Source organism: Dreissena polymorpha, chromosome 12, assembly GCF_020536995.1.
Source record: "Dreissena polymorpha isolate Duluth1 chromosome 12, UMN_Dpol_1.0, whole genome shotgun sequence".
NCBI classification, from domain to species: Eukaryota; Metazoa; Mollusca; class Bivalvia; order Myida; family Dreissenidae; genus Dreissena; species Dreissena polymorpha.
In genome coordinates, this window is record NC_068366.1 from 533,630 (window position 1) to 548,120 (window position 14,491).

At 33.4% G+C, this 14,491-nt stretch overlaps 1 protein-coding gene across 1 annotated transcript in view; it reads left to right on the forward strand.

Annotated features, from left to right (window-relative positions):
• The first annotated feature begins 945 nt into the window (after positions 1-945).
• LOC127853759 (uncharacterized) overlaps positions 946-14,491 on the forward strand; it is a 34,013-nt gene continuing 20,467 nt past the window's right edge. The window contains exon 1 of the mRNA XM_052388531.1: positions 946-1,167. The gene's annotated coding sequence lies outside the window, so the exon portion shown is untranslated. The remainder of the gene's footprint in view (positions 1,168-14,491) is intronic.

The following is a 14,491-nucleotide window of genomic DNA, read 5'->3' on the forward strand; positions in this document are numbered from 1 at the left end:
TCAATTCATACATAGATAACAAAGCAGATATTTCAGTGTCGGTGAGGTATTTTTAATTTTAATTTATCTGTAAAGCCGAATGAGTACTTTTTTCTGACATTCAGTTAATTGTATGCTTTTGCTAGCATGTATTAAAATATGATATAGCATATACATTTACTATATTGTTTATACATTTTTTGGTTGAAACCTTTCTAAAAACGTTCATTTGTGCCCATGTTAGCAGTGCATTCATTTGGTTGTATGTATGACTGTCGGTCTACGAAAGGCACTTTATAACAAATACAATTAACTGGTATACACACCTCTGATATCGTTAATCAGATGTTGCCCTACCAATCGATGAATTAAATAACAAATTCAAACAGATAAATGCCATTTATCGAACAGACTTTTTGTGTAAAATGTATTTATAAAGGAGCAGATATCGGCCAGGGTCTAAATGAAGTAAACATATCACAAGGACGGTTCATGATGCTATCAGTTAGCTTTCACATATATGCGTAGCTAGCTACTTCGTCCCAAATATATAAACAATGTGTGATTGCAATTATGTTAAGTTAGATTTAAATTAAATATCGATTTATCTAACATGTGAACAATTAATAACATGGCATAACGTAGCGCGCATGTACTCTTTAGACATTGACATATTTCGTTAGTTTAAATACTTCTGCCACCAAAAACTGGAACAATTTGTTATGATGCGTGCTAGCTATTTGTAAACCAATGAAGCTGACGTCATTTTAAACAGTAAACGCTTTGTCAAAATTATAGAATGTTTATCTTATTTTATTTCAAAATCGTATGTGCCTTTTTAAGTTAGTGTACCAATATGAAAGTATGATGAAAACAATTGCTACGCTTATGTTATATTGCAGTCATTTAAGATAAATACGTTCTCTTTCCCGCACATGAATCTTATCTCGACCAATAAAATGCTTTTGAAAATATCACCCGGGAATAAATTATGATAAACCGTGACGTTGTTTGTTAAAATCTTCAACCCTTTATCAGCAGTTCGTCTCATCGAATCGCGGTACACAATCAGTAGCATGTGTCAAGGAGTAAATCATTGTTAACATGAAGCACTTAAAGCAGGACATGTGTAGAGTCGACATGTAGCACAATAAGCAAGACATGTGTAGTGTCGATTAATGGATTAAGGTAAGATGATTGTTGTATTATAAGGCGCGAGTTATTGGCTTTAATGAGCTTCAAAAAAAGTTTAAACGACATAAAAAATATGTGTGGCAGAATTCGTTAAGTCATCAGAATGTTGGATGAGATTTGTGAAGGCTCAATCAGTACAGTAAATGTATTGGTAAGTCAACATACAAACTGAACTTTGGAATAACCTCTTTAAAGTTAATAAAGAAAAATAGTACACAATTATTAGCAATGCAAATTATTTCATTTAATATTGGCAGGTTCTCAAAGTCCGAACGTCATGAAACAAATAAAACAATGCCGGCATTTTAGGTGTTAAATATTATGTAAAAGTTTTCAAACAAATTATTTAATCATGTATTAATTTTGTAGGGTTTGTTTTTTATGTTAGTGTTTCGTCAAGTTCGTTTGTTGGTGATAAAATGTTTGACAATTTTTGCTATATATTTATGCCCATGTGTTATAAAACGGTTTCATTACTGCTAGTTCTTTAATGTTTTTATATGTTTAATTTTGTATTCTTATCAATAAAGATGTGTGTTAAGTTGCGTTATTTATATATTCGTGAATGACTTGCGACAACAGGTCACCGTGTAGTAATTAATAAAATGTCCGCCTAGTGACAATTAAGCTACCTATTTGGTACCCGCTCTTCTCAATATTTCATGTATGAACTCCAATCAGTGAAAATAACTTAATAAGCATTAGGCTTTCGATGTAATCGAGCTGAAATAAATAGGCTTAAACTTAAACAGGTAATGGTATTCGCCGATATGTTAATGGTTTCCGAAGTTAAAAAAAATTATACAAGGAATGTGTCTCATTTAAGTTGGAAATAAGTGATTCATTGTTTATGTTTTATATGCAAAGCAAACGAATACACAGGCTTAACATAGAGTAATTTTTAAGTCTGAATGTACGCTGTATTTGTCATAAAACCGACTTCTGAAGTAATTTAATGATACTTTTATTACAATTAAACCCCGCTTTTAACATCGATTGGGAACTTCAGCCGTAGAAGACATAATGGAATATCGATAAACGTTGATAACACAGTATTGCTTTCAAGATGAAAAAACAAAAGCTACCGAAATAGTATAATGTCAAGATAAGACGCAAATAGTTTCATTGCCTTATTACAAGTGTTCGCCGTACTCGGTCAGTCGGTATGGAAATCGTTCTTGAAATACTCAATTTATAACGAAACGTATTTTCTTCCATGTTTCATTCATAATAAAAAAGGAGTTGTTAAAACCGCGTCATGCGAAAATGGGTCGTATGTCATATGCCGTCAGCGTAGCTATAGCCCAGCATGCATCTCGCTATCTGGTAAGGAGATACCTAATGGGACCCCGAAACCTTGCTTGATTTATAACGGTCAGCGCCGCTCCTGACCATACTGCGCAATTGCACAGATTTGGCTTGAGCTACGCTAGACGACGCGCCATAACACCCATTTTCGCATGGCGGGACTTTCAAAGAGTTATTTGAATTTGTTGATAGACCACTGAGTGTTTATCAAATTTAAAAATACCATACATTTTGATGGTGAAATAATATACTCATAACAAGCGATGTGAGGACACATGATGCCACCTTCTGTAGTATTTTTTTAACATATACATGTGGTTTGAATATACGTACACTTTATAACACACATTTCATGCGGTTATTATGCAACTATACGTGACACAAATCTACAATAAGTCAAACCTTGTTTAATTTAATTATTTAAAAACTTATTTTGTCTTACTTTATATCAAAGTCAGGATATTATATGTTAGCGTTTCTGATTGCCAAAATCGCCAATGGCGATTAAAGCTTTCATCTGACGTTTAAAATTGAAAATGCAAAAGGAAAGGGCGATTGTCAAAATCTAAAGGTATCAGTATCCCGTTCTTTAAAAGATCACCATGTAACTACATCTACGCGTAATCGCAAAACATTCACCATGGGTTAATGGTAAATACACTGATAAGAGATAGCATGGCGCACGTATTGAATTGTCAACCCTTATAACAAAGTCATGTGTGCTGACACAGATGCGTCACGAGACATTCTCCGGTAACTGTCTATTCGTAAAACTGCGGTGTTTACCATACGATCAGTTAAGAAAATGCTTATTGGGGCGGGGCTAGGTGCCGACTATGGATTTTGATTGAGGTCGATCAATTAAGTAAGCGTGTACCGAAGATAGGTCAACCGGTAATTGCAGATTTACCATGTATGTAATATAAAACGGTAATTAATACAGTTCACACCTTTTCCCTGTTAGTGATAGCAATTTATGAAATCTTAAAAGCAAAGGGCGTGCAATTGAATCAATCTTGGGGAGTCAGTTGTGAAATTAATACCTTAAACAAAAATCGCGGTATCAATTTAATTATAATCATCATCATCATCATCATCATCATCATCATCATCATCATCATCATCATCATCATCATCATCATCATCATCATCATCATCATCATCATCATCATCATCATCACCATCACCATCACCATCATCATCATCATCATCATCATCATCATCATCATCAGTTGTGAAATTAATACCTTAAAAAAAAATCGCGGTATCAATTTAATTATAATCATCATCATCATCATCATCATCATCATCATCATCATCATCATCATCATCATCATCATCATCATCATCATCATCATCATCATCATCATCATCATCATCATCATCATCATCATCATCATCATCATCATCATCATCATCATCATCATCATCATCATCATCATCATCATCATCAACATCATCATCATCAACAACATCATCATCCGTGTAGTGGTTTTCGTCATCATCATGATCTTCGTCTAAATCATCATCATCATCGTCCACATAATTCTGTTATAATAATCATCAATAGCTAACGAATCACTTAAAATCTAAAAACATCGGCTTCTATCTGAGCTAAAAAATAAATTTGCATTGTTTAAAAAGAGTTGCAGCCAATGCAAAGGAGGTGGCGCTCAGACTAGGAGTCTGCGCCAATACAAAGTTATAGCTATTTTAAAGTGAAATAGCGTATGTTATTGTTTATATTATGTTTACAGGGCTTACAGTTTTTGTTAGTTTACCAAATTCAGCACACATGAGTCGTGTGCGTTTTTAATAAGAAAAAATAGTGTTCTAATAATGTCTAGATGTATTTAAACTTCGTCTTAGTAAGAATAGAACATTTAATATGTATTATACAAACAAATTAGCGGGAAATACCGGGCTATCTTCATCTGTTTGGAGTTGATAGTTGGAAAAAACAAGATATATGAGCCCAATTAAGATGTGTTGACCTTGGCCTTTTACTAAATTATGAATTTGGATTAAGGGGCACAAATCATCGTTTCAAGAAGACGTATTATTTTATATTTATTTCGTGAATTATCATACTGTATACAAATATTGATATAAATGAATTTTTTGATAATATTGAACATCAAGGTATTTGTTTTATCGAATATTACATATTTTTGGTATATATCATACACTATGTTTTATTCATGTTGGTGACTTCTTGATTACTATAAAATGTCTTTATGTTCTGTAATGATTTGGGCCTTCGTATATGCATTGACAACTAATCAAAATGTCAAATGTATGCCATGTGATGATGTCATTGCAATACAACTGTTAATTATTACATCCTGCATTGCCGCCACCTCATATTATTAGCGCCATCTCCTTAGCATTGGCTCCATCTCTTTTGGAAAAATGGAAAATTATGTACTACGTCGACAAGAAGCCAATGTCTGTTTATGCAACATCTAATGTATGTTGTACGCAATCGTATGATGTCGTTAGCGATTTAATTGTGTAGAAATGTTCTCGTCACACAGGAAAAACTCCTCGACATGCTTTTAAAACTCCACCATGCCACAATTTATAAAGGTTCTCACGTTTTGAAATGGGTTGAGAATGTGTTTTTCTGTACATTTTTTGGATGAATTAATCTTTGCTGAATTGCACTACATCGGCCGATTTTAAAAATAATGCGATATATGTTGAAAAAAAACCCATGAAAAACCTAATCACCATGTAAAATTATCCAAAAAATTTCAAAACATCCGGGCTTGAACGCCACCTCGGAAATTGCATTGGCTCATTCATGCATCTCAAAAAAGAGGTGGCGTGTGTGATAAACGGCCGTGGTATAGACTTGCTTTGACAAACACGGAAACGACTTATTCACCGATTATTATTCAAGAAATTACCCTTTCAAGTTTAAATTTCCTTCGGAAAATACAACTTCACGAAAAATGCACGCCTACTATTGAACAACACGCGTTTTGCTTTAAGATATTTTAGATTCACCGTTGTATTAAAAGTAAGTTTGTTTTATATGTTTTAAATGTGCAATGTACAGAGATTTTATCTGCATGTATCGATGAGCAAAAGGTCTTTTAACTTATAAGTGGATATGTGATCGATCAACCACTCATATGTTCAATAAAAACTCAGCAGCGCCTTATTGCTGTGTTTTTTCATGATAAAGAATATAAGTTGTATTAGAATTTATGTTGCATCTGATATCTCGATTGTCATGAAATTGAACTTTGTAGAGTGAAATTCGTAACAAGTAACCAAAAGAACCATATTTATTGCGAATATGTCACAAGCGGAAATTGTGTATTCAAATTTATTAAACTTCGTTATTTGCTTGAGCAACAGTCTTAGTTCAAAATAAATCCTATACATATTAACACTTTACCGTTCAACAATATTAACTAGTTGAATAACGCTGTTTTATACCTGCGTAATTAATATTGTTTAAATGAAATGTTAACATGTATATATAGAGAAATATTTCATTCGTATATAAAAAGTTTAGGTTGATACGGCTGAACACATTAGCCCATCGGCTGTTGTTCTAACCGTTGTCAGCTGGATTATTATTTATCGAGCCGATGTTTGTCCGTTATCTGTTTAATGATATGTTCGCATCAACTTAATGCATAAATAATTAAACAATAGAAAAAACAAAATAATAAGTAGAGGTATTCATATTTATTACATTTTTGAAGATATATAGGATCTGACAGGAGTTGTCATATCATACCATATTTTGTTAGTAAGCGAGCCATTGGCGAGCTTACTAACGAATTTCCTGGACGAGTTTAATAAAGTATGGTATAAAATGACAACGAGTGCCAGATCTTTTTTATCACATGCTTTTAAATGAGCAAATTAAATAAATATGCACGCAGACATAATGCTACATCCCGAATGTTGTTTACATTTCGTGACGTCATTTGACTTTGCAACGTCATCTCAGCAAAATAACAAAATTGGTCAATTGAATAAAAACTAAGCCAATGAAACCGCTTAAAATGTATATTACACATGTGAAAGATCAATATTTTCGTAATGATTATATTACATGGGAAACAGGATATGGCATGTGCTAAAATGATATTATTCACCATAAAAAAACTGTATAATTCAAACCATTTCGTCTTGAAAAACATGCATTTATAAGGACAATATATTGAAAGTAATTTTCTAACATTATTCTATTTTTTCATGACAATGACATTTTTCTTCACCATATTAATATATCTATTGTTAATCACGCACTCTTTTAGACAACCCATGTGGGAGAATAGCCAGTCTTGAAACAAAATAAGATTAAATACAAAATCAAGTTTAATAAACAATATCAACTGCAGAATGAAAGAAACGTGTGTATATATAAATTATATCTGGACGATCCATTTTAAACTATTCCAGACAGTCTTGCTTGCATTTGAACAATCTGAGGTTGTATCAGTTCCCAATATAGCATGTTTAACGTAATTACGGATAAAGTGTTCAAGATATATGATCTTGCATTCGTGGTCGTTTTGTATATAATTTATTAAACTCGTGATCTAAATGAAGATAAAAACGAGGCTTGCTGATGCATCTTATGCGTTTTTTCTGGATGGTTTGAAGGATGAATATTCCTCCGTGAAATGGCCCACTGAAGATACTCTGAATTCCTCCAGTTACATGGAAGTTTAAACAATATTCATTCGACATGAGGTTTGTAGACTGCTGTGTTGTAGGATTTAATGAGTAGTTCATATAGGCGTGATCAGTGGAATTCGAGTGCAGGATGTGAAATATTCCTATGCTGGATCGGATTTGCAATGTTTCTATGATTCGAGATCTGCATGATTTTGTTTGGAGGAATGTTATTGTCATTTAATTTTTTAACAAGGTATTTCCTTGCACTGTGGTTGACAGTCGCTTGTCAGGATTCATGCCAGCCTGCTTCACCGTACGTTTCAACATAGAGGCAAGCTTGTTTACTCCGACTGGATTTCGTTTTGATCATTTTTCCTGGAGTGAAGGTAGGTAAACAGTTGTTATTGCATTATTAAAAGGATGATCAGCATTACAATAACTGTATGGTCTTTTGTCGGCATAAGTCTTGTAAACAGTAATAGTGCATCGATCAGGGTTTTGTGTATTAACCCACAAGTCTCAAATCCCTAGGGTTCTCACCAGAACGCGTCTTGTTTCTCTCTCGGTGAACTGCACATATTCACGGCCATGTTCGTCAGTTTACAGGGAAATGTCACCCCAACACATATCACGATTCTCTTGACAGCTTCGCAAACCAACATGTATGGTGTAATACTACTATAAAGTCTGAAGAAGTGTACCAGTGGTAGATACATTGAGCTGTTTCGAAGCCCATAATTGATTTAGATCGTCATCAGACAGCGGATCACTTTTTTTAGGGAGATTGCCTTTACCGCTCCTTTTCAGTTGACGCTGTTTCATGGCTAAAGTTTCAATAACCTTCTTAAAAGTAGGACCCTGCGATATTGTCTGGCCAAAACCCTTTCTCCGAAACTGGCGATCGAAGCTGGGCACCATTCCTCTTATTACAGACGCCTCATAATCGTCGCCTTTCTGTTCCTTGACACTGACTAAAAATCGATGATGATAATTCTCCTTCGGGGATTTCGTGAATTTCGCGGAATTCATTTATTTCAGGTTCCGCAAAAAGGCTTTCAATATATTGAGGTCATTTACAGTTTTCGATAAAGTGTTTTTGTTGCTCTGTTGATGATAAAAATCATCAACATCTAAGTCAGAAACGACCTGCTGGGCCATTGTCTCGGCATCCGATGCGTGCCAGTATTCGTCCCTGCGTTCGACAAAACGGTCAATCGTTCCCGTTCTATCTTTACCTCAAAGACTATGTCAATAATTTTAACCATGTAGAGTGTGGCGAATCCGCGGAAAATAATTTCTGTTCCGATCCATATCCTTGGCCATCAATCTGCACCTTGTCGGTGACAGATATGTAAAATGACGCCATGTTTGTTTTGATTATTTTGACTGCGCGTATAAATATCTTTTTAAGTTATTCGGCTAATTTGCGTAGTTATATAACTAGTGAAATAACACCCGTGTAATAAACACAATTGAGCATTAGGTTATTTTACTTCTGGAGCGTACGTCATGTTATAAGGTATTTTAATGGAATTACGAATCTGTTTACCAAATGATCCATAGTCCATAGTTAGCGTTTACGATTTCTAGGTCGCGTTGTAAAATAGTCTACGTAGGTACACGAAAATCGGTTTAAGCTGTATACGTACTCCGTATCGCCATCGTCTGATTAAGATGACATGCTGTGAATATAACGATACATGCATATTATCACTAGTTTCGGTTAACATGGGAAACCATCGAATACAAGAGGTAGTTAATGTGTCATTATGTTGGTATGCATTTCATTTTAACATTAAGTAGTTTTAGGTGTTTATAGAACTTAGATTAACATCGCTTGTATTGCTATTTTATTAAAACTGTGTTGCAATTAGTTGTGATGCAATGAGGCAAACTATTTTCATAATAAATCTCTGGCCCATTGTGATGTTTGAAGCTCGCTCAAATAGGTTTAAAATCACACTGCTCTGAAATGAGCGTTCGAAGTAGGTTACCCAGATTTATAATCTAATTTATTAATGTGTTAATTGTGTGTTAATTTTTGTTGTCTAAAAATACTTTTCAAAATGGAACTTATGTTCGACAATATGTACCTTGCAATAGGTAAACGACCACATGCTATACAACGGTTGTACTTCTGATGATGCATTTAAAGATTAACTGTGTGTATATGACAAACAGATATTTTCCAAGTATTATATTATATCGTCGGCTCCGTGCGAAAATGTCGTAACTAGAAAATCTTAACATTTCAGGAGGAGGAAAAAACTTCAGTACTTTTTTAAAAGCTGCTGAAATTTGGAAATATTTGGCAAATGTTCATCAATAGCATTACTTTACGTATTTTTATGTTGGAAACTGCTGTAATTTGCTTTGTCTTTAAATGTATCGAGATTTCTCAGGAACAATTAACACAATTCATACGAAACATTAAGATTCTCCAGATACGACATTTTTTAAGGGGGTATATATAAAGTTTTCTCTCGAGATATGTAATTATCCTTGCTACTTGAATACGTATTTCCATATATCTATACCTTTATGTTGATATCTGTCAGATTGAATCGTAGATGTATAAAAATACAAACAATCACATTCTTAACCGTTATTTTATATTATTTGATGTCAACATACTCATCACACTGACTGGGAAATCGTTACTGCACAAATGAACATTTTTTGTGTGATAAATTAAATCGTCATAGAAATAAAAGAAAACATGTTAATGATATTTATCTTTAGAAGTGTTTATAGTAATATTTATAAAAAAAAGCTTTCCGACTATGAGATAAAACATTTTAAAAACATGTCCATCTTTTCTCGGTACAATGTTAGAATGTGACATTTAACGTAACACATCATGGCAACTCCTAATTTAACAACGTACTTCTTGTTTTTTAAGTCACATGTCCATACTATTCACTAAGAAACTCTGATACCTATCATGGTGTTGTATATTTATGGACCGCTCATGTTAAATTAAGCGGCAATAGTCATTCGAGTGCGTGACTGGTAAAAAAAATCGACGGAAGAAAAAGTTACCGTTATAAATCATATAATTCAAAATGAACTTTTAATAAAAGCATGCGAATGCTATCGCGTAACAGTCATACATGCATGTCTACAACATTAACTTGTAGACTATCGTCAAATTAAGTAACGCACAAGGATATATTTGGACATTATCTAAAGTCGCCACAACGTAACTTTACAGAATTTGTGACCAATTATCTGCGCTAAAAAGCAGTATGAATAACAAGTAACAACAGCTATTTCAAAATCGTGTTACAACACTCTGTTTATAGAGGTCTAAACTAGAGTGAAAATATTAAGCGATAAAATGGAAAACTGTACTTATTAATTCAAAACTTTTAATAAGCAAAATTAGTACCATTTATTCGTTTTGCAGAAAGTGATAACAAAAACAATTTCATAACATGAACTGCTTCTATAAAAAAAGTATCTAGATCATAGGAAAATCTATAAAATCCATCGAAAACATTTTTTTTTCAATTTTTGCGCAATCACAAAATACTGTATAGCGTAAAAATAGTTATGTTTAAAAATGAACATTTTGGCCATTTTTCAGTCACATGTCATTTATTGAATTTGTAAGAGCAACATAGCTTGTTCGTTTTTATTCGTGGGATCAGTGTGTCCCCTGTGATATGAAAATCAAAACCAAAACGTTAAAACGATATGCACTTCCACTTCTATCTTCCATGTCTTTATCGAAACTTAGTTTCAACCACACTATTTTATTGTATTTCTATCGAAATATACATTTATGCATGATAAACAAACACTCCAAAATACGTTTTTAACACATAGTTTACTGCTAAAAAACACCACGTCCGACATGTCCTTAGAGAGTTTAGATAAAACTATTGTGTTTTGTGACAGAAATGACGTCACACGATGCGCTACGTAATATATTTCGTAATATAAAATTTTTCTATTTTTGGTGCGTGTAATGTGACGTCATTAAATGGGTCGAAGTAGTCCGGCTAGTATGGTATTACGGAATTGGAAACAATGAGTAGCGTAATACGGGATTTTTTATTTCAACGATTGATACAACCTGTATTTTGTTAAAAGCAACAATGAGGTCAATGTGTTCACTACATAATACAATCAGATCAATTTGTTCGCTGCATAATGCATCAAACAGGTCAATGTTTTCACTGCATTACGCAACAAACAGTTCAATGTGTTCGCTGCATATTGCAACAAACAGGACAATGTGTTCGCTGCATAATACAACTAAATTAGGTCAATGTTTTTGCTGCATAATACAACTTAATCAGGTCAATGTGTTTGCTGCATATTGCAACAATCAGGTTAATGTGTTCAATGTATACAACAACTAAATCAGTTTAATGTGTTTGGTGCATAATACAACAATCAGATCAAATTGTTTTCGCTGCATAATGCAACGTTCATGTCTATGTGTTTGTTGCATAATGCAACAATCAGGTCAATGTGTTTGCTGAATAATGAAACAAACAGCTCAATGTGTTCACTGCAAAATACAACAATCAGGTCAATGTGTTAACTGCATAATGCATCAAACAGGTCAATGTGTTCACTGCATAATACAACAATTAGGGCAATGCGTTGTTTTTTATTAAACAACTAAATCACTTAAATGTGAATGCTGCATAATTAAACACTCACTTCAATGTGTTTGAATCAAAATGCAACTAAATCAGATCAATGTATTTGCTGCATAATACTTCTAAATCAGGTCAATGTGGTCATTGCATAACACAACTAAATCAGGTGAATGTGTTTGCTTCATATTGCAACACTCAGGTAAATGCGTTGGCTGCAAAATGCAACGAAATGAGGTCAATATGTTTGCTAGATAATACAAAATCAGATAAATGTGTTCGCTGCGTAATACAATAAGGTTAATGTCATGGCTGAATAATACAAAAACCAGGTTAATGTGTTATCTGTATAATGCAACACTGAGGTAAATGTGCTTCCTGCTTTATACAACAATCAGGTAAGTGCGTTCTCTGCATAATAAAACTTAATCATTGCCATTCATACCTTGACAAATAAATTAGTTTTTACAATGATGTATGCATTTGATTATTCGTTCATTTGCTCTTCTTATTGATATCCGAGTTTTTCAAATTGCAGCGTTTTATCTTCCTCTCATATATTGTTTAAGTGCTAGAAGGTAACAACATTGCAATACATAGACCTATTTTTTGTAAAATAATACATGTCATTTACCCACAATTTATTTCATTACATTTCTATTTGATTTATTGTTTTTTAATAACACAAAAAATACGTCTGGGGCAGTGAGGCAAAACTTCCGTGTCATACAAATATAAACGATTAATAGGAAACATCCTTAAGGGTATGGCGATTTAAAAAAAGTGCTATGTTGCAGATAATATTATAACATGCATATTGCCTTTCTAAGATTTGCTTGTCAGCATGATCGTGGCAGTCCAACTAGTATTTTCCGGTCAAAATTAGCAATGTTTGTATGAATCCGGAGCGAAATATACATAGGACAATTTGGTAGTGACTATTTGATATATCTGTTAAGTTGTTAACTCTTATCGTGTTTAATTTGGTTGTTATTGTATCTATGAACTATGATGTTCATAATAGCAATACTTAACTATCGGTCCTTCATAGTCAACATTTAAGTATGCCCTTTCATTTATCAGATCTGCTTGCCGCTCCTCACAAGTATTTATTTCCGTTGATCTTGATTGTGACACCAAATTGTATGTGGTACTTACAGTAATATATTAAATAGTAGACCGAATCCGAAAATATTGTGTATGCTCCGGAATTGACTGACTGACAGGTATATAATGATTGACTCATCCTTCCATCTCTACATGGGAAACACAAAATGGCACATTCCATAGAATATCAATTATTCTAACCTTATTAAGGTTAATCACTCTAACCTTACCTCATGTTGCTATTGACGCTGACCTACATTTTGCTCAGACTAATGCAGAGTCCAATCTCTTGTTTAACCCTTTTTAACTTAGATACATATTTGTACACATTTGTAGTCTCTTACACAATACTATTAAATTAAATTCCTATTTAACAAGATGCAAGTTGTAAATGCCTCATTTTCAACCCTTAGATAATATAAGCAGCGACCAGCATAAAAACCTGAACAGTCTGCGAGTTACTCGCAGGGTTAGAGTTAGAACGGTATTTTAGAACTTTTCTTTTTTCGTCAATCTGGTTGACCGCCCCTTTAAGGCTAGTGACTAATTACTGACTTTACAATACTGATCTATACATCGTATCTTAAAATCTGTTTCTTGTGCAAAGTATGCTGTCTCATCATGTGTTTTTAAAAGTCCTTTTTTAGACAGAATTTCACTACCAACACCCTACCAGATCACATGGAAATATGTATAATAGGTGCCCAATATACATAATTATGTATCCTTATCAAGACATGGCAGTGGGGAAAGATTCGTGCCTAATATCATTCAACATGTATTTCTATGAAGTTAGTCAAGAGCCACTTATTCAGAAAACGGATGCAATTTTTATTAATTGCTATTTCCAGCCATCCACTATTTAAGTACTCACAGTCAAACTCAACAAGGGTGTGTGTTGACTTTCTTGTTTTACTGTAGCTGTCTTATCCAGGGGTTTTGATCTAGATTCAATTCCATACTTGTAATGATTGTATACAGCGAGAAAATTGATGGCAGATATAATTGCGCACATGTTCATGTTTTTTGTATGTTCATGCTATTTAATTGCATCTTCCTCCCATGTCGACATTCACGCAAACAATCTGCCGTCCATGTAAACTTAAGTAGATTTTACGCAAACAATTGAAGGCCACTATTTACTGTACATGAAATATTAATGCTAGACATTGTTAAATCTATAAAAAACATTTTTGTAGGCAATTTTGTTATGCTCTCTTTCAAAAACACTTTTAATAATTTAACATTCAGACTGGAGGAGGATGAATGGTAGATTGTTCTCAAGTGGTTCAATACAGAGTCATGAATGCATACTTCAACCACTAGTTAATAACTAGAAGTGTTCTCCTCAACAAGGAAGATTTTATTCATAATGAGAAATGTTTAATTGAAACATAAATTGATTTTTGAAAGACACACTCAACTTAACAATACCATCAGTGTGATTATATACTTGGAAAAAGTATTTTGAAAATGAAAACCCACCAATGGTTAAAGAGGTTTGTTTTTAGAACATTATTATACAATTTTAAGCAAGCTCCACAAGACACTTAGCAAATTATTTGTAATATGACTGACATATATAGTTTAATCATATAGAATACATACATGTGCTATGTTATCTCTTTGATCATCTATGGCAG